This window comes from Cryptotermes secundus, unplaced genomic scaffold, assembly GCF_002891405.2.
Source record: "Cryptotermes secundus unplaced genomic scaffold, Csec_1.0 scaffold704, whole genome shotgun sequence".
Taxonomy (NCBI): Eukaryota; Metazoa; Arthropoda; class Insecta; order Blattodea; family Kalotermitidae; genus Cryptotermes; species Cryptotermes secundus.
This window is the reverse complement of record NW_019731232.1, coordinates 420,343-446,854: the sequence shown is the minus strand read 5'-3', so window position 1 is coordinate 446,854 and position 26,512 is coordinate 420,343. Positions and strand designations below refer to the sequence as shown.

Here is a 26,512-nt window from a genome sequence, read left to right as displayed (position 1 = left end):
CCTGTAGTAGCACTATAAAATCTTTAGTTCTAATTTTAAAATCTTTTAAAATGTTTCTCTAAATTTTAAATTTAAAATTGTTAGGGTTACTCGCCCTATGTCTAAAGTGCTGCAGCAGCTAGTTCTTGTTTCCACACTGTATAGGTGTTATCCTGTGTAGTCTTCCTGTGTGCGTGCCGCTGTTATTCTTTACTACGTGTGCTACTACAGGAACGTCAAAATTAACGTGTGTAAAATAATCTACAAACCAGACAGATATCAATGAAGTAGAAGTTGATAATAACAAGGAAAGTATTTTAAATGTTAAATTTTGGGCTGGGTGCAGTGTGACAGCAACGTGAGTGTTATACACCTGATGATGGCCGTCTGAGGCCGAAACATGTAGTGTAGAGGAGCAAGATCAAGGGCACATAATATATTGTTTGCACTTGGGACGGAATTTGTATCATTATATCATTTATCGAAAGACCTTCAGTTGGCAAAATTGAATGTTCTTCTGTTTGTTTACACTTTGTAGTGCTTGTGTAAGTGCATTAGTGATTGTGATGAGCAACAGTGTGTGTGAAAGAATCGAAGAATGGGAGAGTTATCCAATTTTGAAAAAGTACTCATTGTTGGTGCATGTTTAGCTGGAGCATCTGTCTCAAAAACTGACACATTATTAGGTGTATTGAGAGCGACAGTTTCTAAGGTTTTGTGGGCATAATACCACTCACGAGAAGACAGCAGCAAAGAGGAACAAACAGTGGGCAGAAATTGGCATTGACTGAAAAATCACTTGACTACTGCAGCATAGGTAACAGCAGAACTCAATATTTATCTTGAAGACCCTGTTTCCACAAAAAGTATCTGACATGAGCTTCAGAAATCCGTCTGCGGTAGGGCTGCAATTGCTAAACCTCTGATTATTGAAAATAATGATGAGATGCATAAACCTTGGTGTCACAACCATAAAACCTGGGCATCAGACAACTGGAAATGCACGTGTGATATGGTTTGATGTCATCCTTCACGCTGTTCCCTGTTTCAACAGTGAAACATGGGCGGGGGGATTCTGTGATGGTTTGTGCAATAGTATTTTGCAGTATTGGTCCCATTATCACCCTTCTTGGCTAAATTACTGCCAGGAAGTACGTGGACAGGTTGAATAATTAGATGCATTCCATGATCCAGATGTTATTTCTGAACAACAATGCAGTTTCCGGGACAACAGTGCCCCCATTCACACAGCTGGAACTGTGCGGTTCAGTCATAGTTTGAAGAGCATGAAGGTTAAGACATCATCCCTTGCCAGCACAGTCACCACATTTGAACATCACTGAACCACACTGTTCAGTTTGGAGACTAAAGTGAGGAACAGTTTCCCGTTTCCAACATCTGTAAAACAACTTGAAGATGTTCCTCAAGAAGAATGGTATAAAATTCTGCTAGATACTGATTGAAACTTGTACGAGTCCATTCCAAGAAGAATTTTTGTTGTACTGAAAGCAAAAGATGGTCCAACATCATATTAATGGAGAAATGTGTTTCCATTGTTTTGTCCAACCCATGTACATATCTGCTGCAAGATTACTGTTTATTGTATAGGATCCATGGTTTGGGTTTCAGACCTATTTTATTATGAACACCAAAGACTGATGTGATGGCAGACATCCTAGAAATTGTGAAATAAGTTTTATATTTTCACAAAAGCAGTTAGCCAGTCATTTAAATTTGAAACTTCAGTTCCATAACTTAGGAGAAGGCTGTTTAATTACTTTGTTGAGTAGGCCAGTCTGGGAAGGCTCAGAGATTGTGTGGACCAATGCCTATATGCCTGAACTTCAGTCACACAAGTTTGATGCTGAAAATGTGAAATTAGACTTAGAATCCGTTTATGATATTTGTTTATAAGTATGTAGGTAAGTCAATAAGTAAGTTACAAATGGATATAGAACTTAAACAAATAAGAGTACTGATTTGAAAAATGCTTTTATTTCTCAACATAATCTCCCTGTATGTTGAAGCACTTGTCCCATCGTTTCACAAGCCCCTGATAACCAGCAGCATAAAATTCTTTGGGCTGATGTCGGAACAAGATGTGTTCACACGGCATGGCCTACCTCATGATGCATGACAGGTTAGGTTCTCACAAAGTCTGTGCACGATGGGTGCCGCGTATGCCGACCCCACAACACAAAATGCAAAGAATGGGTCTGGCATTACAGCATCTCAATCGCTACCACAATGAAGGCCAAGATATGCTAGCCCGAATTGTCACAGGTGATGAGTCTTGGTTTCACCATTACCATCCCGAGACAAAGCATGCATCAATGCAGTGGAAACATCCTGCATTGCCGGCCAAAAAAAGTTTAAGGTGACACCATCCTCCAGGAGAGTGATGCTCACAGTCCTCTGGGATCACGAAGGCATACTGCTCACCACATTCCAGTCTCAAGGTGACGCAGGATGTTTCCACTGCATTGATGCACGCTTTGTCTCGGGCTGGTAATGGTGAACCCAAGACTGACAATTTGGGCTAGTATATTGTGTCCTGCATCGTAGTAGCAATTGAGATGNACAGGTGATGAGTCTTGGTTTCACCATTACCATCCCGAGACAAAGCATGCATCAATGCAGTGGAAACATCCTGCATTGCCGGCCAAAAAAAGTTTAAGGTGACACCATCCTCCAGGAGAGTGATGCTCACAGTCCTCTGGGATCACGAAGGCATACTGCTCACCACATTCCAGTCTCAAGGTGACGCAGGATGTTTCCACTGCATTGATGCACGCTTTGTCTCGGGCTGGTAATGGTGAACCCAAGACTGACAATTTGGGCTAGTATATTGTGTCCTGCATCGTAGTAGCAATTGAGATGCTGTAATGCCAGACCCATTGTTTGCATTTTGTGTTGTGCGGTCAGCATGCGCGGCACCCATTGTGCACAGACTTTGTGAAAACCTAACCTGTCATGCATTACAAGGTAGGCCTTGCCATGTGAACACATCTGGTTCCAACAGCAGCCCAAAGAATTTTATGCTGCTGGTTTTCAGGGGTTTGTGAAACGATGGGACAAGTTCCTCAATGTACAGGGAGGTTATGTTGAGAAATAAAAGCATTTTTCAAATCAGTACTCTTATGTGTTCAAGCTCTGTATCCATTTGTAACTTACTTATTGACTTACCCTTGTATATTAAATATTTTATGAAACTGAACATAACATGAGGATTTGTGATTCGTTTATTTTGTATTGATGCATCGCTAATTGAATAGCCCTGTTGTGGGACATTCCTTTTAGTGCATTATTCGGTAAACATGTCACATAACTGCACTTTTTCATCTTTACTGTACCTTATTGTGTAGAGCTGTAAGGTGAGAATACACACCGAGGAAGAGTGAGTCTCCTGCCATGTTCATGCTACCATCCAGCAACCAAGAGGTGAGGCAAGTAGTAGCTAGAATGAATAATGTATTGAGCATTACTAACTTGTGGGCTGTGACTTGTAGTCTGGTAGAAAACTACCAAGATTTTAGGGATACCTGTTGCCTCCATTGTTAGGTAAAAGAGTTGGCCTCAAATTGCACATAAACTTACATTGAGACAAAGTTCTGCAATTGTATACATCTGCTAGTCACACGTAAGATGGGATATACCTCTAGTCTAGTGACTATTTTGATTTTAATTTTGTCAAAAAATAAATACAAAATGTCTGTGTCCAAACCTCGGAGAATTTAAGGTATTTAGTTGAAATTCATACATGTTTTGTATCCTAGTTAGTCACCTTATCATTTGAAATGGTTTTCTTCTTGCCTCAATATTTCCATTTAGTTATTTAACAGCCAAGCTCTATATCTATCTCTTTGTCTTCCCATGGTTCCTCCTCAGTTACTGGCCATGTTCTTCCATCTGTGTAACATCCTTTTTGGTCTTGTTCTTGGGCATTTTTGTCTCACATTCAATATTTTCTTTGGAATTCTCTCTTGGGTCATTCTTAAAGCATGTCCATACTTTCTTATTCTCTTCTTTATTATTCTGTCTTCCTGTGTGTTTGTTTTAATTCTCTTGTTTGGTCTGTCCTAAAAATCTAGTCTCATCTGCTATCATTAGTCTATTACTATTTGCTTTTGTCCATGTCTGTGTACCTGCTTCATACATTAGTTTGTGCCTCTAATAATTTTTAAATACATTTTTCATTTATTTGTAATTTCTTAAGTACATTTCTAACTGCCATATTGGCCGTGCCATAGCTCAAGCAGTTAGTCACTGGCTTCCCACCGCGGCAGCCTGGGTTCAACCCCGGGTCTGGTCAAATGGAATTTGTGGTGGACAAAGTGGCGCTGGAGCAGATTTTCTCCGAGTACTTCGGTTTCCCCTGCCAATCTTCATTTCGCCAAATTCTCCATGATAATCGCCCAGGGCAGGTACAGTAGGCCAATCAGTGGCCACTGTGCCAAGTAGACCCAACTGGACTCCACCCATCACTATGTGAAATTAAAAAAAAAAATTAACTGCCATATTTCCTGAATTTTTTATTTTTTCTGTAACTTCTTCTTTTGCTATTCCATTTGGTAGTCATTTACACGTAAGCATTAAAACTCTCCATTTTATTTATTTCATGTGATTACCTTTGTCATTTCTGTTTTATGTAAGGTCATAAATGGACTTCTTTGTGTACCCCATAAACCCTTCCATAGCTGGAAGATTTTCACTAAATTTATTTAATTATTTATGTTTTTAAATAAGCTTGATAAACCTCGAAGAACTGCGTATGTTGTCCCCTGTGTTTTCCTTGTGCTATTCTTTTAATCATCTTGCCTATGGCAAGTATGTCTAAGTAAAGGTTATGTTGTTTATGCGCTTAATAATTAAGCACTGTACTATGAAGATATACAAGGGAATGGAGGTGTAGCTGCACCATTCTTGACCTTGGTGGTAGATGGGAGTGGTCAGCTTGACACCCTGGCTGCTTTATCCCTGCGTAAATCGCCCTCAGTACCCATTGGACAGGCGGGTGAGTGGGCCCCCACAACCAGTTTGAACACAATGGAAAATAGAGAAATTTTTGCTTCTACTGGGAAACAAACTCCAGCCATCCAGTCCATGGCCTGTTAGTATACTGACTGAGCTGTCCCAACTCCCAGTTTCCTAAGTCCTGTAAAAGTCTGAAATAATTAAGATTTTTTGCTGAACATGGCCACACTGTTTTCACTTTTTGTCTTAGACATTCTTTGTCTTCGTCAATTCTCTGAAATGTTTGTTCCCTGTGCCCTTTCAAAATGCTCTGTCTTCCTATTATCTGTCTGACTGCTACCATTATATCAACTTTTGATCTGTTATCCCTAAAGCCATATTGTTCTCCTCTCAGGATAGTAGTTTTAAATTTATGATTCTCATGTATTCTCATGATTGAGTGATGTAATCTCTTCAAAATTTTTGTATTCTGTTTAGATGTTCTTTGACCTAATATCAGTACCTGAACTGTAGGACAGATATTCTCAATATTTCATATAACAGTGCTTCACTAAAAATGGACACTTCTCTTTTTCGGTAGTGTTCATTCATAATAAAACCTTGTTTGTACAAGACCATAAATAGACTTCACCATGCATCATTTATACAGTTCTATAGATTTTGTTGAAATTCTGTATGGGAGGCACACAAATTTGCATTTCATTGATATTTTTAAGTAAGCTTGATAAACTTCAAAGAATTACATTTGTAATTTTTTGTGCTACATTGTGGGATAAACCTTTTACCTCTGTTCTTCAAATATTTGTTTCCTTCTGTATGCTTTCTTTGTGCTCTGTAAAACCACTGAAATATTTATGCAGTGTCACCCATTTGCTTGTACATATCCCACTGTTCTGTCATTCTTGCGGCTCTATTATTTGGACCTGTTACATCAATTTGCAGATAAAATTTAAGTAGTTGAACAGGTAAATGTGAGTAGAGTCCTGTCATGCATTGCTGGGTGCAATTTAATAATTACATATAAGATGTTATATTGCAATCTCTCATATACTTGTTCCATCTTCCATTTTGTTTTAATTTCTTTTGCTTCAGTGTGTTGAATGTATTTTCTTCTCCTGTGTAAAATAATGTTTGTGGTATGGGTTTTATATATGAATTAAATAATTTTTGTCTCATACACTGTGAGAATGAGGCTGCGACAGCTGAGTTGGTATAGCAATGGGCTACATGCAGGACGGCTAGGGTTCTATTACTAGCATGGGCTAGAGACTTTACTCCACAGCATCACAGCTGTGGGGGCCACCCAGCCTACCATACATTTACCTTTTATATTGTAAAAGTTTAATGTGTAAGTTCATGGTCTGTATTAATAATGGTAGTCACCCTGTTTGAAGATGTACAGTTAACCGAGAAAATAGAAGGGAGAGTCAGTAAATAGGTCACAAATGGAAATAAAACACCTGTAATGGATGTAACAAGTTTTCTATCACTAGGTGGCAGCACCATCTAGCTTCATGACAGTCTAGGTAACAGATTTGCATGCACATGTTTAGAGGCTGGTGTTGGTAGTCAGAATGGTGACCATGTTTAAGGAGCACAGTACAGAAGAGCAGTGTTCTTTTGTGGGCAGAAGGACTGGGTGCAAAGAATATTCATTAATAAATGTTTATGGTGGGAAGTGTTTGTCATGTAAAAAGCAGTTCTTTGCTCGGTGGGTGGCCAAAGTTTCACCAATGACAGAGAGGTTGAAATGGAGGTGTGGAAGTTGTTGAGACGACAGTGAAAACAGTTCTGTGATGCTGGTTTCAAAGCACTGTCAAATTGATGGGACAGATATATCAATATTGATGAAGGATATGCCGATAAATAACTTTTTCTTTTCCAGGGTCAAACAACGCATGGTTTTTAAGTTTTATATCCATTTGTGACCTATTTACTGATTCTCCCTTGTATTAATATTATATGAGAGACTAGCTTTAACCGAAGTGGTCAGCGCATTGTGTAAGGTTTGACATAACTGTGCAAGGCACACCACCAACCCACTTTATTTATTCTTCAGCTGTAACTGAAGTTTAAAGTTAATAGAGTACAGGAGTGCTTGGAGGCATTGTCAGCATATTAAAGTTGGAATGTGTACAGGGAGTTCTAAATATTTCATGAGATGTAATGCTTCTAACACGTACAGGTTACCTATTGTCCGCCAGTAACATTCACATTAACTGGCTCATTATGAGTATGTGTTGAGTGTTAAATCTTCGTGTTGTTTATTTTCTTTGATTTTTCTTTCTTCTAGTATGTAGGAACACGTGACAAAAGCTCTGTACAGTACTCTGTTATCCAGCTTGTGCTCATTTATTTATTTTTTTCTTTCATTTGCCCCTTGTAGATGTGGGAGTGAGGTTAGGTATGAAAATGGCAGGACATTAACTGGAGTGAAACAAAATATTAGACGGAAATTATGTTTTTTTAGGAATTGTTTAAAATCATGAAGTAATTTGGTAGCGCAATACAGAGTATATAAATATTGATGTCGCAGACAAAACAAATACATATATAAGCATGAGTGACTGATCCTACAGATGGAGGTGTCAGGTCCTTCTGAAACATTGGTGACTACCAAACTGCATGGCATCACATCCCAGAAGACCATAATCTTATTTCGTGTGTTGTTTGCCGATTCTGTTGGTTATGAGGTCTCTGGTGCCAGTTAATTGGCTGTGTTTGGGAAGTGATGGAAGAATAAATTGGTTCATTTCTCGTAGTTATGTTGGAAGAACTGAGTATAAATATTGTATGGAATCAAATGAGTGTGGTTGTAAGTCCTTAATTACCATGTTTCCCAGTGTATAAGGTGCATAAATTAAGAAATATTATCATATGTTTATTATAACATTTATATACGTGTGCAATACGTGTCTCATTATGGCTTGACATAATTTACAGTGGTTTCTGGGCATCAAATATGGAACAAGTTCATATGAATGTGTACCTGAAGCTATTCTAGTGTCAGCTTCGTGATCACACCTTGCAGACCTCATGAGTTCAACTGATTGTGCAGTAGAAGAAAATTAACAAAGGACCTATTAACAACTTTATTACAAGAGGTGCCTAATGTGGCTTCTACATGCACCCACACATACGATGGGGTACCCAAAAGAAACCGAACTAATTTTTTTGTGGGCAGAGCTTTTGTAGTACCGCGTTTTGCCGCTATGAGCGCGTAGAGCTAACATTCCTGAGTCGATAAGCCGACTACCATTGCTTCAGAAGGTAAGGACTAGTTTCGGCAAAGTTTATAGTGACAACTGTTTTGTGTGATCGTCGTTTTTGCAATGGCTGATTTTCGTGAACAGCGTGCGGCGGTGAAATTCTGCTTTTTGCTCGGGAAAAGTGGAACAGAAACTCTTGAAATGTTAAAAACGGCGTACAAGGACGATGCTATGGGGAAAACTCAAGTGTTTGAGTGGTTTTCCCGTTTCAAAAATGGTGAAATGTCAATTGATGACAAACCTCGTTGGTCGTCCTTCCAAGGCACGAACACATGAAAATGTTGAAAAAATTCGTGAAATCATCAAGGAAGATCGACGACGGACCATTGAAGAAATTGTGGAGCTGTCGGGAGTGACTTGGAGCTCAGTTCAGCGAATTTTGACAGAAGATTTGGGAATGAAAAGGGTGGCTGCGAAATTCGTGCCACGACTGCTGACTGCTGAACAAAAACAAGGTCGCGTGGAAGCATGCTGTGCTTTGAAAGAAGAGTCCCGAAATGATCAAAACTTTTTTTCAGCGTTTTGCTGATGTTGCTGAGGTGAAGGAAAAAAAGACGGAGGCGCTGTCAAGCATCTCAAAAGATGAATTTAGACAATGTTTTGAAAAATGGAATAAAAGACTAGACAAGTGTATTAGTGTAAGTGGAGAGTACTTTGAAGGGGATTGAAGGTTTGTACTTAAAATTTGAATAAACAAGTTTAAAAAAAAATAAGTTCGGTTTCTTTTGGGTACCCCCTCGTATATGCCAATAACTAAGAAGGACTGTGCAGACAGTCCATCCTTCATAGACATTGATTCCTATCAATTTTAAAATGCATAAGTTCACTTGCATGTGATCGGAATTCAACTGCAAAAATGACAGCACCAAGCTAAAGAAAATGTATCGTTTCTGCAGGTATATGTTTTTAAGGTTTTAAGAAACATATAGTGACATGACACCTGAAAGCCGGAATAGCAAAGTCAGAAAAGACGTCCATTGCCAGACAACAGCTCTGTAAACACATTCCCACGGCAACAAATGTACAAGCAACAATCAAGTAACTTCCGTTGCTATCCAACAGTGCTGTAAACACCACTTCTCAACAATAGAGAGGCTGTGTTTTGTGCTTGGTCCATGCAAAGTGGTTATAAAGAGGGGTGTCAAAGCTGACAGGAACAGCGTACAGTTGAGTCAAGTCTTCAGAATAATGTCAAGAAAGGAATTAGGCTGTGAAAAGAAGACTCCATGTGTGATTTGAAGTGACAGTGAGACTTATAAATCTGTTGCCAGGGTACAACTAGTGAAGACTGAGAACCCTAGTGCATGTGTAATGGTGAAATGTAAAGTCTGTAGATCAGCAATAGCGCTGTATTGCCTGTAGTTCCACAGTGTGTGTGTGTAGAGTGTCAATAAATTCAATCACCCAGTGCAGAACCCATCTTATAAGCCATGAAGAAATTCCAGCAAAGCCAATATCAATGAAAATTAAACTGCTGATGTACAAGACGCTTGAGAGACAAGTATTAACATACCTCTGAGACCTGGGTGCTACCCAAGGCAGATGAAATGTTATTTGCACAATTTGAAAGATGAGTTATCAGATGCATTTTTTGGAACAGTGCAGGATAAGGACACGTGGAGGAAGAGGTACTGTGAATTGTATAAGCTATTTAATGAGCCAGATATACAATAAGCATGGCTGATCATGTTATATGTATGGAAAATAGGACAGTCAAAAAGGTGTTTGATACCAGACCAGAAGTGATGAGGAAATACGGAGGTCCCGAGCTGAGATGGGAGGGTAGTGTGATCGAGAATGTCAGGTGCCTGGGAGTGAAGAATTTGAGGAATGTTGCTATGAATGTAAAAAACTGGCTGAAGCTTCTGAAGAAGGCCAGGGTGCACACAGGACTCTTCGAGCCAATGATGATGGCGATGGCAATGGAGGAGGAGGAGGAGGAGGAACAACAACACAAGGGGATAATCCTTTCACCGCCAGTGATGCACATCATGGCAGTAATTAGGTGGGGGTAGGGTCGTATTGAAAAACGTCTTCCAGTAGTACACTTAAGAATGTTGTGATCAGTGCCAGTAATGTGATTGCCTATCCCTGTGAGACAATTACCTATTTAAGCCTACAGGTTGCTGTAAATGTGGGGTCTTCAGCGAACTGTTGCACAGTCTGAATATAATGGGGATACAATTTGGAGTCGGTGATCAACAGAAAGTTGTGATGATTTGGTGCTCTCGCATTGTATTTTTCTTTGTAAATCCTAACAGCATCTGTATCATTTCCATTTCACTCTGTTACAGGATGCATATATGCTAATTCAGGAAACGAATAACCATTTTGCATTGTGGATTGATATTTAATGTGATTTCCAAGGCTCTGATTGCTTCAGAATGTATTAATGTTTATTTTTCTGCTATGTACAAGGTGGTTCAAATATGACCGGGACTGATTTTTTTTTTAAACCATAATTGCCGAACACTTACTTGCACATTTCAACTAACTCCCCTACAGAGTCGACACATTTTTTCCAATGTTCTGGAAGCATCCTGATGCCCTTTTCAAAAAAGGCTTGTGGTTGGAGGTGTATCCACTCCCGAACAGTCTGGATGATGGCGTCGTCCACAAACCGTATGCCCCGCAAGTCTGATTTGAGCTTTCCGAAATCACTTGGGGCAAATCGGGACTGTACGGCAGATGTGTCAGAAGGTTCCATTTCAATTTCCGGAGGGTTTCCATTGTTGTTTTGCCCGTATGGGGGTGTGCATTGTCTTGAAGGAAGGCTACCCGCTTTCCATGTGTCTTCCACTTGGATCGGATCATTTCCTTCACGTCTGTTGCCAGGAGGTCTGAGTAATAAGCTGCATTGACTGTTCTGGCATCTGTCAGAAAGTCTACATGGATAACCCCCTGCTAGTCCCAGAAGAACGTTGCCATCACTTTTCCTGCCAAACGGCTCCTCCGCGCACTCTTGGGTTTGGGAGAACTGGTATGCCGCCACTCGCATGATGACTGCTGGGACTCAGGAATGAAGTAGTGTACCCGTGTTTCATCGCTGGTCACTAAAGACTTCAAAAATGCATCACCTTCGTCTTCAAACTGCTGTAGGAGATGACTGGCAGCCTGCATGCGCACCATCTTGTTCACGTCCGTCAAAGTGTGTGGTACCCACCGTGCATTCACCTTGTGATAGTGCAGGTGGTATTTCATGATGTCTTCTACACTACCAACACTGATGGACAGCATTGCTCCAAGTTCCTTGATAGTGATGTGCCTATTCTCATGAATAAGCGTGTCTGCACAATCAATGTTTGGCTTGGTGACGGATGTTCGCAGCTGACGATCATGTGGTTAATTCTCCACGCGCTCTCTGCCCTCTCTGAAGCACTTAGACCACTCAAATACACGGGTCCATGAGAGACACTCTTCCCCATACTGTTGTTGGAGTCTGTGGTGAATTTCAGCGGACAGAACGTTTTCTCCAATGAGGAATTTGATCACAATGCGTTGTTCCACACTCCGCGGTACCTTCTGTTCGCGCATCACTCTAGCAACTCCCAGACAGGACTGAACAGGTTCTAACCCGAACAGGAGGGAGGGTGGAGGTTGTGGCTTCACTCCCTGAAGGTCGCACAGCTGCTGTGCAGTGCGGCTTGTTTACACACAAATCAGTCCCGGTCATATTTGAACCACCTTGTATTTTGAGTAAGGCTGTTAGGTGCTGTGTGCATCAGCACAAAGTTTGGCATGAAATGGATCTCTGCAATTCCCATGCAACACAATAAAGAGATGCTCTTAGGATGTTCGTCTTTCAGCATGTGATGGGAGAAGATGACATTCTGATGACGATATCTTTTTATGGAAGGATGTTAGTGTATAATTTGTGATGAACATTTTTTAATTATTTGAATGACCCGAAACTGATATGCAGACTATGATATGATACTCTATATAACTTCATTTCCATTTTTACTTCCTCATGTAAGGTGCATTGCAATTTTTGGGCCCATTTTCAAGGGAAAGAAATGTGTCATGTGCACTGGGAAATACAGTAATTAAACTTAAACATGAAAATAAGCAGCAGTGTGCTATAACCGGTTCTCACCAGTTCAACCAAATTGGTATCCAAAAAATTAAAACATGGAGAAGTGCCCTGGAAGCATGTGTGACCCAGTCAGGTGCTACCATTTAAGCCCTGTGCATTGCAAAGAAATTTTTAGTCCCTTTTTATTGGAATGTAGGCTAATAGAAAATGGGCAGTTGAACTGGTGAGACAGGTAACGGCTGTCACCAAGACCTGATTGTATGCCTGGAACTTCGCTGGAACATCGACAGGTAAGGGGAGTTACTGGAGTAACACCATTGCACTTGGAGGATGAAGATCAAATCAAGGTACATGATGAAATGTTGGTCTGTGGTGTTCTTATTTTTCATGGCCTCTTTTATTGATGGAAGCACAGAATAATTTTTGAGTTAAGTGTCTGTCTGCTGGAGTTGTACTCATAGCCTCGGAATTAGATCAGTATAAATGCCTTGACAATTTTGGCCTTGGGGAAAGAGTGTCAAGTTTTCATTGAGTGGGTTCCAGAGCCTGTCTCTACATGATGGTGCAGAGGAACCCTCTACCCTTGCAAGAAATTTGATCATGGTTGAGTTCTGAGGTGAATTCTTACATTGGGTTTTAAGGGAACTAGCCAAAGAGTTGCTACAGAATTAACACACGGTTCCTGCATCAACGGATATGCATGCAGTAACATGAACAGTTGAAAATGGTAATCTCTATTTGGTTCTCCCAACATTATAAAACAGAGGACACGTGAGAATGTTAGGGAGGGTATTCGTAAGACAGTTGCTGTTGACGGCATTCATCAGACGGTCATAAGAAGTTCAGTGTTCAGCTATGGAGTGCTAACTAGTGAACAGTGGAAGCTGAAGAAGTGGCAGAGTTGTAAATCAGAACCAGGTCAGTCAGGAAGAAGAGAAGACACTCTTATTTCAACAGTCATTCATTGTGGGCTGTAATTGTAAAGAAGTGCCAGTAAATCCAGAACCCATTATTATTAGTCATGCCAATCTTGATAACATGACAGTACAATAGACACAAAGGTTTCAGAATAACATAGGTATGGCAGTATGTCTTCTTTGAAGTGACTATTCTGATATGAAGAATAAGTGACCATTCTTATGATACTTAGCATTGTGTGATGACCCAGAAAGTGCAAGACTTCATGGTTTATTCAAGTTTGAAGCAAGTGCTAATCACGATAAATGATACAAGCTCCGTCCCAAGTGCAAACAATATATATTATATGTCTTTGATCTTGTTCTTTCTACACTGCATGTTTCGGCCTCTTATCGGCCATCATCAGGTGTATACTCTTAATGTTGCTGCCACACTGAACCCAGTCTAAAATTAACATTTAAAAACACAATGTCACTTTCTTCGTATTATCAACATCTACCTCGTTGATATGTGTCTGGTATGTAGATTATATTGCACACGTCAAATTTGATATTCCTGTAGTAGCACTATAAAATCTTTAGTTGTGATGTTTTTAAAATCCTTTAAAATTTTCTCTAAATTTTAAATTTAAAATTGTTAGGGTTACTCGCCCTATGTCTAAAGTGCTGGAGCGGCTAGTTCTTGTTTCCACACTGTACAGGTGTTATCTGTAATATACAAATATTCGTATTATTTTATGTACGTAATATTTTCTTATGTGTGTATATTGTTATTTGTACTTACTCTATGTAGTCTTCCTGTGTGGGTGCCGCTGCTTGTCTTTACTACGTGTGCTGTCTGCTGTATTGTGTGCTGTGTTTTATGTTAGTGAGTGTAGGGGGGAATGGGTAGTGGGGAGAGAGAGGTACCGTTAGTCTGTGTAGATTTCGTGTGCAATATAAGCTACATACCAGACACATATCAACGAGGTAGATGTTGATAATACGAAGAAAGTGACATTGTGTTTTTAAATGTTAAATTTTAGACTGGGTTCAGTGTGGCAGCAACGTTATCAGTATACACCTGATGATGGCCGATAGAGGCTGAAACATGTAGTGTAGAAAGAACAAGATCAAAGACATATAATATATATTGTTTGCACTTTGGACGGAGCTTGTATCATTTATCGTGTAGAGTGCAACAGGATGCTTAAATATAATATTGTAAATGCTAATCACACAGATTTATGGCATATATGTAATGCAGGTGAAACTGCATGAATTTATACCTTCAACCTAGATGACATTGCAGTGCCATGTAAATAACACACAAAATTTGGCAAGATAAGGACTGTCAGTTCAAGATGGTGACTCATCTTGAAATGTAGTGTGAAGAGATCCATCATCAGGTTTCCCTGAGCGGGAAGTGGTGTGGCATATGTGGGAAGCCTGATGCAAGAGGACAGATGGGCGACTGCATCAGATTGCTGCAAGCACAGACATGTGTACTGGTACGGTACACATCACCCTTGATATGGCAGGAAGGATGTCCAAGGGGTTTGAACAGCAAAATGGGACCCTGCGTCATCCACCTACAATGCTACAGGATACAAGGTCACTAGTTCCTGGCAAAGGAACCCTAAGAGATTTACTGTTAAAATTACAAATGACTGAATGACAGAAACAGTTAAACCTTCAGCAAAGCAAAACTGGGGTAACTGGTTGCTGGCCAGAATGATTGTTAATCAAGAATCAGATGGCAAGTTAATGCTTGTAAGTCATTTAAATTGGCAGAACTAAATTAAAGCATATGTGCAGCTTGTGGCGAAGCATTTCATTTCTTCCCTGTCGCATGGATGTGCATCTGTGGCCTAGGGATATATGTAAGCAGTTTTCATGCCTAAGACATGTGTGAACTATACCAAGGCAAAGCCATATAGTTCAGTCAGTATCCTGTTGTTACTTGGTACAGTGGAGTGAGTGGTTGACATATAATGAGAATCTTGTGTCAAAACCTATATGCTTAAGAATCAGGTAAATCAGTGGAACTTCACAATGTGGTTACACATTGAGAATGTCGTGAAATAGAAGAAAATTCTTGTTGCAAGCATTCCTTGGTATTAAGGAGCCATCATAACTGTATTTAGGTCCCAGAAGACAAGGAGTTAAACCGCTATATGTAGGTGGATCAACTCCATGCTATAAAACAATGTGAAAGACTGAGCCCTAAGACATGAAAGGAACAGGCCATGGAAGCCCATAGGGTTGTGAGACATCGAAGCTACCACATTTTCTAGACAATGGTTCATGGATGGAAGTGAGGTCGTCAGCCTTACACCCTGGCAGCCCTTTACCCCCCCAGGAAGATTCCTGGAACTCGTTTCTGTTAAGAGGATGAGTCGGTTCCAATTCCATGGTGCTGGAAGGAGTAGGTCAGTTGAAAAATCCAGTGGCATCAGAAATCGAACCTGCAGCGTTCTGGCTTGCAGCATAGTGCATCAACCATGTTACTGTGTGCCCTGACAGTCCTAAGGCATATTGTAAGGATCTCTGTGTCCAAAGGATACCTGCAAGGAGAAGTGCGATAGTGCCCAGATCGGGCAAGTATGGCAGCATTTGTGGTGGATAATGTGACACTGGAGAATGTGTTCAAATACTTAGGTTTCCTTTGCTAGTTCAGTGTTAACAGTGTCCTTATATGACAAAGAGCTCATGGCCAAACTCAGTGCTAATGGCTACTACCTAGCACTATATGCCGGTGACAATTCTGTCCTAGAAAATGGGAAATGTGTCAGAGATGTTATGAATCAGTAACCTTTACAAGGATAGAAAAGAAGAGGCCGTATATAACCAGATGTAACAGGTTGCAGCCATGCACAGAAACCTTGGGATAATATTGGATGAAGGATTCTTGCAAAACTTTCAAGTTACAGTTGGATAAGGGATCTGTAGAGGGACTTCGGTGACTGTAACATGGCAGCAAGGCACATTGTCACAGCATGATGCCAAGGGACACATGCCTGACCTAGGAAAACCACACATGAAGGAACACAGTGTGAATGCCACAACATGAAAATAGCATTTGAGAAAAGTGAGAGTGTACATTTGTGAATACGACATGCAATAACAGCATGTAAATATATTGACGTGTGAGTCCATGCAGTATAGTGATTTCAGTCAATTAAGTTGCCTGATGATAGCCTTGTGAGGTCGAAACATGTGACAACAAACATTTTATGAATGTTAAATGTAAATGACATTTAAAATAAAAAATTGTGTTTGCATTAGAGACGGGAGTGAGTGAAGGATGCCAAGAGTTAAACAATAGGCTAACAGCTGAACTCTAAATTACAGAGGATGGCCTGCTTAATTATAAGCGAAGGTATGAGTACAACTCCGACAACTGCAGATAATGTGCACCTGGGGCTCCCTCTACATGATTGACAGAATCTCCTGCTGGGATACATAGAGTTAGCTGCAGTGAAGAAACAAAACTTAAAGAGCTTTGGGTTGTGGAATATATATAAAGATGTAACTTCTATTTCTTAACCATGATCCTGACATAGAATACCCATAGGTCCTCAGAATTTACTTTGTACCGATGTACATGTAGTAGTCGTGGCTGTTAAAGCATTGCAATGTAAACTCCAGTTGTTAATTTTGTGTTATTCCTTTAAAGTTTTAGCCACTATATATTGATATTGACAAAGGATACATATTATTGAACCTGCAAACATTTTTCTCATTTCTGGATCCATGCAAACTACAACAGGATATACAGTGATAAATAGGAACCAGTTAAAATCTGTGACTTTACTATTAAACGGTTACTGTTAATTATAAAGGCACGTATACAAATCAAGATTCATCTGTTTCTGCCCAACAGCAGAGATGAGAAGTAACAATATGGCTCTGTAAAACATAAGAGTATGCCTTATAATTCCAGTGACTTTCACAAGGTTCTGGTCAGGAAATTATTTGTTGAAGGCATGCAGTTGCTGATGGTTATGGAATAACTACTGACTGATTGCAATGCTGATGCAGACCAATATCTATTGTGCAGTAACTATTTTGTGTAAAGAATTCTAGTACTTTCTTGGTTTTAATTTCATATGTGTACAAATGTCTGTGGCTAATTAATGATTTGGAATGAGAAAATATCCATTGGCAGCTGCAGTAGCCATATTCAGTACTACAGTTGTAAATGTGACTGATGTTAGAGGCAGGGTAAGAACACCACATTCGGCTGTATATGTACCATTTGGATCACCAAACTTGAATCCCACATGAAACGCCCATCTCTGAACAGTTCATGTGGGCTTCAGTAATGTAATGTGCCCATATTTTTGCCTTTCATTTTCCCATGTTGGTTGTTTACCATTCTTATGCTGTGCGCTTTTTCCAATTTGTCCCTTCGCTTGTTTCACACCATTGTCATATTTTGCTTTCTACATCTTAATGCATTTTGATATGTTAATAAAAGCACAGCATTGCTATAGATCATGTGGGTCAGCTCATAAATTTAAGTGCAGGACCGGTTATGTGAATTTTGGTGTCTGCAGGAGACAGTTTTGGTTCTACATTACCAATGTGAACTCACGATTCCCATTAAATTCAGTTTTTCATTAAGAAAAGACAAAATTTTCGATTGTGATATAATAGGCTTGCTGTGTTAAGTAATGGCCATAGGAGCAAAAAGATATGTAAACTTGCAGTTATAGAATATTTTCCAAATTGAAATAACTTTAAGATTCATGCAATATATCCTACCCCTATAGGTGTTTAATCATATACCCCAGTTTCCTTTGTTTATGGATTTCCAAACCACATCCCCAAATTATATATATGCATCGAAATATAAAATCATGGTGTGTTTATTTTCCCACTCCTAAGTTTGTTCATGTGAGCTTTGGTTTCCACGAAATTTGCGGAAATGAATTCTCAATTATTGGTACAGGAAGTGGGGTCCTGTTTGTGGTACCTTTTTGGCAAATACAAAAGTCATATCTTCATAGTAATAGTCTTTTCAAACAAATTTTTGTTGTGTTACGCCATCTGTTGGTAAATTTAGGTACTCCATGTTGCAGTGTCCAAAAAAAAACTAGCGCGGTGTTTGTCAACCGCTGGTGTGAGCGGCTCGATATCGTAGAGGCAGTTGGTGTTATCTGTAATTATTGGGGAAGGCACAATAGATAACTGGTCGCGGTGCAAGGACAAGGGCCAAGAAGGCCAAACCCCTCCTTATACATCCAATTATTGGGGAGCTAGTAATTTTAAATGGACTGTTTTAGTGTATGGCTGCGCCATCTATTGGAAGACCTTTCTATTGTGTAGTATGGTATTTATTTGAGAAATAAATTATATATATTTATAAAAAAATGGTTTTGACTGTCCATATTTTCCTGCCCAGCAACCTTTGGAAAGTCATTCAGCTACAGTTCGATAAAGCGTCTGCCATCTGCTGGCAATTTTGAGAAGTATGGGTGTGCTGAAAAAGAATTTCGGCACAAAATTCTTGCCACGTTAGTAATTTTTGGCAAAAAAAACTGCCGCGGCTTGACGTTTATAGCTGGTAAGTTCCGCTGCCATCTACCCCTTCATCTCTGTAACTCTCAGCCTCTACCTTTGATGTCCTTTTGTAGCTGCTGCCTTCTGGATCTCGATGGATTCGAACTGCTGATGTCTGGATTAGTAGTCCGGTGTCTTGCCCACTAGACCACGAAGCTTTCATGTCAAATAAAATTTTGGAACTTCCTGATATAGTGTGCTACTTGGAAATTTAATAGAAAATAATTTTTGGTCAGATGTTGGTCTCGAACTACCACTGTCTGGATTATTAGTCCAGTGTCTTGTCCACCAGACCATCAGTCTCTTACGAAGTACAAAATTTCGGAACTTCATCATAAGTTGCGTTGCTAGGATATCTAGCCAAAAAATAGTTTTAAGTCCCTAGTGCTTATATGTGCCTCGAACTGCTCATGCACAGGGCTTCTACTCCAGCGTCTTAACCACTCGCCCACGAAGGTAGTACTTTTATAACTCTCTGGCCAGGACCCTGATAAATTGTGACGTTCTCGAGACAGACGCTTTCCCTTTCTCGCCGCCTCGACGATTACCCAAAATACGTACATTCGCCTCTCAGAAGTAACAACGCCATGGTAGCGGATACTGCAAGGAATTTCAAAATGGATGTCTGATCTTTGTCCAGTCCATTCTTATGGCAGTGTTTTTACAAATCTGACGTCAAAGTTTTCCTGCATGTCATTGCAAGCATAAGTGGCGTAAGTACAATACTTCTGCTACATAGGCTTGCAATGACCGGCTGAAATTGACATCCACTCTGTGAACACAGTGACATAATAAAATGTACTGGAAAAGAGGTCACATTAGACATACATTTTGAAATTATCTGCAGTTCTAACCATGGCAATGTTACATCTGACAGCACAATGACACCGCAATTTCATCAGTATGGATGTTAGTGGAGTCTGTGGGTCTCTCATGCGTTTCTTATTGCAGGAAGAAATGTCTGGAGGGTTACATAATGAACTTCTGGAGTTGTTTTAGCTACTACATTGGGAGCAGATCATAAGTCATACAAGGAAATAGCATGCAAGACATCTGTTGTGGAGGTCTTGGAGTTTTCGCTTCTGGTTCCACAGCAGTACTAAATTTGTATTTCTGTTACTATGTAAACCATGTACAAAATTCGGTCTTAATGGCCTTTCAAAAATTAGCTGGACAAATTTCATTTAGGTTTAGTCTGAAGTGAACCCATGAAGCTCAACTCAAACTTTAACAATTTTTTGAGAAACAGATATTATCAGGGGCGGTGCGTCATTAGGGGCTAAGCCCCACCTGATTGTTGTAGTATTGAATTTTCATATTCTATTCTGTTTATAGAGATCAAATTTATATCAAAATAATATTTCTCGTTATGATGTAATTAAGGAGACACGAAAATGCAGTAGTGATGTCTCTTGGCCATATCACAGCTTATTTGTACGGTTACAATAACGTAAGGGCTAGCTCGTCTCTAGCCCTTACTGTGTGTATCGTTAGCAGCCTTAAGTTCGGTGAAACTTTCAGGGATTCTAAGTATCGCATGCATCTTGAAATGTCACGCTTGGGGCTAGTTTTGACAAGCCCGCAATAAAAAAGAACACTACACACAAGGCTGAAAGAGACGGCTGGAGTGTGGATGTAATTGTGAACTTACCTCTATTCTTCCAGCCTTAAGTAACACGTTCTTTGTAAGAATAGACATAGAGTAGGTTTCAGACACCATTAACATTCCATCTTTCAGTTGTGTTTTGAGCAGTGGAGAAGATACAAGTTCGGGAATAAAGTAATTTTAGCATAGGCCTAAATTAAAGTTGTTTTTCAAGTATAATTTCCAAATTAGGTTTTAGGTTAATATTGTATTCGTATTAGAATTAGTGATTAATATGAATAAGATGGACGCCCTTCTGAAATCACCGTTCGCAACTTTGAGTTTAGAAGAGAAATTACAAGTAAAAACTCTTGGCGCGCATCAACCAACAGATTTCAAACTTAATCAGAACTGCAAGACTCGGAAAAGAATGTTTCCGTTATCTTGGTTTCACAAGAAGAAATGGCTGACTGTAAGTGAAGAAAAGAAATCAATTTTTTGTTTGGTGCGGAAACGGGTTGGACTGTGACAGATATAATTGACCTTAAACATTTGTCAGAAAGAGTTAGAAAACACGAAGCGTCACAAAGGCATATTGAAAATGATGTGTCTGTTTTTATCCACAAGTTCATTGTGACGCTGAATGGAAACCCTATAGCTATCATTTAATTGGGTGAAAATATTGACAGACATGTATTAAATGGGGTAATTAATTGTATAAAGTTTTGTGGAACGCATGAACTTCCTCTTCTGGGACATGAAGAGCGCGAGAGTTCTTACAATCGCGGGATATTTTTGGATCTCATGTCGGAACTAGCGGCTTTAGATAGCATTCTAAATGAACGTTTAAATAGTGCAACTGTATCAAAAAACACGTCGAAAACAATTCAAAACGAATTACTGGACTGTATATATGCGGTATACAAGGAAACGGTCAAACAAGAAATTCAAAATGCAAAATATGTAGCTGTCCAGGCAGATGAAACCTCTGACGTGTCATGCATGTCCCAATTAGTTATTCTGCTACAGTATGTCAATAGCAGTGGACCTGTTGAGAGATTCATTTCCTTTGTTCACATTCAGGACCGAACTTCAGAAGGTTTAGCATCAGTACTTAAACAAGAATTAGAACCATACAACCTTGAACAAAAACTAATTGCTCAATCCTATGATGGCGCTCCCGCGTTTTGTGGCGGGAACAGCGGGGTCCAGGTAAAGATAAGAGATACATTTCCTCATGCACATTTCATCCACTGTTACGCTCATCAGCTAAACTTAGTAACGAAGAAAGCATGTTCCTCTGTAAAATCAGTGAAATTGTTTTTTATCAATATATCAGGCTTTTCATCATTCTTCTCTGTTTCGCCCAAGCACTCGGACTTATTAAGAACTGTGTGTGGCTGGGCGATTCCGAAGACTGTAGAAACGAGCTGAACTTTCACACTAGAGCTGTAAATACAGCCTTCAGCAACAAGGATGCTCTACGTCAGTGTTTAGACATGATTCAAAATGAAGATGGTTGGGATGAAGTTACAATTCGAGAGTCCACAAGACTGGTTAATTTGTTGAATAATGGGGAATTCTTACATTTGTTGTCATTTTTTAATTCCGTTCTTTTACATGTAGACATTCTGTACAACACAATACAGAAATAGTCAGGAAATGCTCTAAATATTCGTACTGCAATTCAGCACTTCAGAACGTCCAACAAAACGTGCACAGAAAGATGTGAACACAAGCGCCGAAGCTAAAGAGGCGTGTGGCATAACAGTGAACCAGATGAAACAGCGTTTTGAAGAAGCGCATCACAGAAAATGTTTTTCATTACTTGAACCGCAATTATTTGCGGCACATGAAGTTGCCTTTCCTAGGAGGCTTGTGATCAGTGCTGTAAAATATTGTCCTATGCTCTCGAAAGATAAGATAGAAAGCGAACTTAGTGTCCTTTATAGGCATGACACATTTGCAAAAGTTAAGACTGTTCTTGCTCTTTGGACATTAATAAAAGAGAACAATCTGGAAGCCGCTCTGTCAGAAATACACAAACTGGTAGATATTGTACTTACAACTCCAATATCAACTGCCGAATCTGAGCGCTGTTTCAGCACTCTGAAAAGAGTTAAGACACATCTAAGGAACTCAATGGGTCAAGAATGTCTGAAGGCACTGGCTGTACTTAGTAATCATAAGGACATGATTGCAGAGGTTCCGGCATTCAACCAAAAAGTGATTGATTTATTTGCTTCCCAGATGAATAGACGAGCGCAATTCCTGTATAAATGAGGTAACTTTTAAAGCATTATTTTAATTAATGGCATGAATTGCAATGGAGCAATTTTCTAATACTGCTAAGTCAAAAATGTTTTCACATGTTTTAAAGTAGGAGTTTGTACTACAACTCGCATCACTACTACCCATTATTATTATTATTATATAACAACGTAAGAATGTATCACTGCCTCATATTAGCCCCACCGTCTATTTGAGCCATGAGCTGCCACTGGATATTATTAATATTAACTTTATTTGAAACATTCACTCATGGTTAATGTTTTAACAAAACAATGTTCTTTCTGGAGATTATCATCTTCCAAGGTATGAAGCCATGCAGTTCAGTTCACCGGTAACTGAGAAACCTCAAGACAGAGGCAGGGGGTTCCTGGCAACTATCAGCTTCCACAGACACCAAAAATACATGGTGTGACATCCCAGAAGACTACCATGAGATCCTTGAAGTCTGAAACAAGGAAAGGTCCATTTTCATTATGTACAGGCAGGTGCTGCCACCCCAGACTTGTTCACGGATATCTTGTAAATCAAACAATTTACACATAACCAGAATTAGACATCAGACTGGTTAAATAATATTGGGTACTTCTTAATTTATGTATCAATATATATACGTACTACCTTTGGCTGGTCATGGTAGCCAAGTAGTCTGAGGCATGTACTGTCTTCGCTAGTTCCGAAGCCGGGATCGTGGGTTCAAATCCCATACAAGGCATGGATGTTTGGTGTGTGTATGTGTTTATTCTGTGTTTGTGTTGTCCTATGTTTAGGTAGAGGCCTTGCGACGAGCTAATCACTCATCCAAAGAGTCCTACCATCTGTACAATGATCATGAAACTGAAAAATCAGGCCAGGACCCAAGGTGGCTGTAGAGCCACGACTTTTACCTTTAATGTGCAATTCATAGTAAGTTAACAAGGCACAGAGGTAACATTCATGTATTACAGTCAAATTTATCATTAGACAAAGGGGGTTCATTATATGAGTGTAAAACAGTTCAGAGGATAGTGGCAAGAAACCTTAATATATAATATGTTTATTCAGTTGATGAATTTTGTTTAATTACTGTCCAGATTTATAGCTAAGAGACACGGGGAATAGGATTAGGCAAGACATTACTTTTATACCTGTTGAGTGGAATTCTCATACCATGAGCTTATGACAATCATACTGTGTATGTTACTGCACAGGTATACATATAACTAGAAAGATGTAAATTGTTATGCATATCTTTTATTATACTATTTACAAATCACTCCCGCTATTGTATTCCTTGTGTTTGTATGTATATCACTCAATAGGAATGCTGTATAAAAGTAACAATGTCCCTTTGATTAACTAATTAAGCACTACGCAAATAATGCATACTGGGGAGAGAATGTATAGATCCACATTTTCTTGACCTCTGTACTAGTTGGAGGTGAGTGGTCAGCATATTGCCCCAGGGAAAGAAACACCGGTACCCACTGGATAGGAGGTTGGGTGGACCTCAGGGCCGGTGTGGTCAACGTGGAGAAAAGAAAATTCTTCACCCTACCGGGACTCAAACTTCAACCCCTTGGTCATCCATCCCATAGCTAGTTGCTATGCTGACTACGCTATCCGGGCTCCATGAATGCTATATATTTAACTATATTTTACATTGTTGTCTTGTGCTTTTCTTGTAACTGCCTTATTGTAAAGCGTGTTTTTGACAAGTTTTATATTCATTGCTGGGAAGTCAGCATATTAGAGTGGGTATAGTGACTGGCTACTGGCTGGATGACTGAGGGGTCAGAGTTGGAATCCCAGCAAGGTCAAGAATTTTCTCTTCTCCAAGTCGTCCAGTTAAGTCCACCCAACTTCCTGTCCAATGGGTACCAGAGGCTCTCGAGTGGCCTGGGCATGAAGGTGACCACTCACCTCCAATAAGTGCCAAGGTAAAGAAAATCTGGATCTATACCTTTTTTATACCTTTTATATTCAGCGCTGGCAAACACATTCGTGAAACACAACTGCGTGTATATACCAGCCAGGTTTTAGTCAAGACATCGGAGACCTGCACAGTGTAATATCAGTTTGGTGATCAAAGAGCATGGCAGTTTTCACATTTATATCTTCAATGAAATGCATGTCATAACATGATTTGGTATTACATATCTCGGATGATTGCTGAGAATAGTCCTGACAGGAATTTAGTATGCAATTCCCCCACCCATGTTCCTATCTCTTAGGGTACAGAATATATAACAATGTTATGAACAAGAAACAGTATTGACTTGAAAGGATTCTGACGATGGCATATACTGTACTTCTTCTGGTTTATTTTGGACTTCATCCATCATCTGGTATGTAAAAGACAAAAGACCGCAACGTTTCGGAGACTGGATCTCTCTCCATCTTCAGGTGGGTAGGGAATGATAAAACCTACTCAGTTGGGCCCGTTAGAAAGAGCTAGTCTCAGTCCAGTCCAGCCCAATCTGTCCTATTTCTACGGCAATAACCGCATTATTTGGGGCTCCTTCAGTCTTAGTAGAACTTCTTGCACATGGTACTCAAACATTTTTCTTTAAATTCTCTAAGATATCTGTAAGGTTGCATTGCCACAACATAGTAATGTAAATCACTACATCACCATTAAAAAGTTATTAAATTCTGGGAACCAAAATCACTGTACTGCAGATTTCAAATACACACTCTTCTTTCATAGGGTGTGATGTACCCTGAAAGATATTTTAGATGGACAATATGAGAATATACATTTTGATAAAATGTACATTTCCTTTTTAGTAACATTAGATTGAGACTGGCTGTGGGCTGGATAACCAAGGGGGTTGGAGTCTGTTTCCCAGTAGGGTCAAGAATTTTCTCTTTTCCACGTTGCCGAGACTGGTTCTGGGGCTCAACCAACCTCCTATCCAATGGGTACCATGGGCTCTTTCTCCGAGAATAAAGCTAATCACTCACCTGCAACTAGTGCCAAGGTCAAGAAAACATCTGCTCCCCCATATGTCCTCATGGCGTACATTTTACCTTTGCCTGCCACAGATCTTTGAGCAGGTTCTGCAGGAGGGACACACATTACTTGTGTCAAATTGCACTGTGCACATTCAGACTTGTAGAATACTCAACTGGTCAAAAGCATGTACCCATCACAATCTCTGTAATTCTGCCCCAATAAACCTTCCTAACAGTTGCTGTAAAGCAAGTTTATGTGTTATGTGCCTGTTGACCATACTTCCAAGACTCTGCCATTGCAAGTGGCCCTGTACAGGAGGAATGTGGTGCCTTGCAGGATGATTAACAACACTTTTTCATAGACACAGACTACGTAGCATGATGATAAATGATGAGTTGGGAAGGATCTGGAAGGAAGTGGTCATGGCCAAGTTAAGGTACTCTCACAACACCTGCCTGGACGGAGTTGGTACAGCCACAAAACACCGCTGTCATAATAGCAGGCATCCCAGAAACTGAACATCTCCTGTATACAAGTCTAGTGCTACCACAAGATCATGCTGTTCAGTGCATGAAGACTCAGGAGGAATATGTCAGATACATTCCATTCACTATCAAATGCAGATGAAGAGCCGTCACAGACATTCTGACAAATTTCTTTTGTACAGTCCCTTCTGTGTATAAAATGAAGATTTCTTAATATGGGAACGTTTCTGCTGCCTGAAGTTTCACAATTACGTAAAACAAATGTATTTTTCTACATGAAAGCTAACTTAAATTTACTGTATGTTTGGTTCTATGTTAAGCTATGACTCATTTAATAAGCTAATGGTGCTATTTCCACAGGTCATCACAATTCAAAATGCACAAGTTTGTATTCAGGGCAATCTGACTGCGACTTTAAAAAATATACAATATAACAAAGGCAAACTTAAGAGGATCACAGTTTTTGGAGAATAACATCATCATCATCATCATC

General features: G+C 39.7%; 1 protein-coding gene and 1 long non-coding RNA gene across 4 annotated transcripts in view; one reads left to right on the top strand and one right to left on the bottom strand.

The window, feature by feature from the left end:
* Positions 1-8,131, top strand: part of LOC111866604 — a 17,987-nt gene extending 9,856 nt beyond the window's left edge. The window contains exons 4-5 of the long non-coding RNA XR_002843176.2: positions 3,345-3,420; positions 7,897-8,131. This is a non-coding gene — a long non-coding RNA (uncharacterized LOC111866604). The remainder of the gene's footprint in view (positions 1-3,344; positions 3,421-7,896) is intronic.
* Positions 8,132-22,504: 14,373 nt separating this feature from the next.
* Positions 22,505-26,512, bottom strand: part of LOC111866605 (peroxiredoxin-6) — a 14,117-nt gene continuing 10,109 nt past the window's right edge. For all 3 annotated transcript variants that reach the window (XM_023855724.2, XM_023855725.2, XM_023855723.2), the window contains one exon: positions 22,505-23,044. The gene's annotated coding sequence lies outside the window, so the exon portion shown is untranslated. The remainder of the gene's footprint in view (positions 23,045-26,512) is intronic.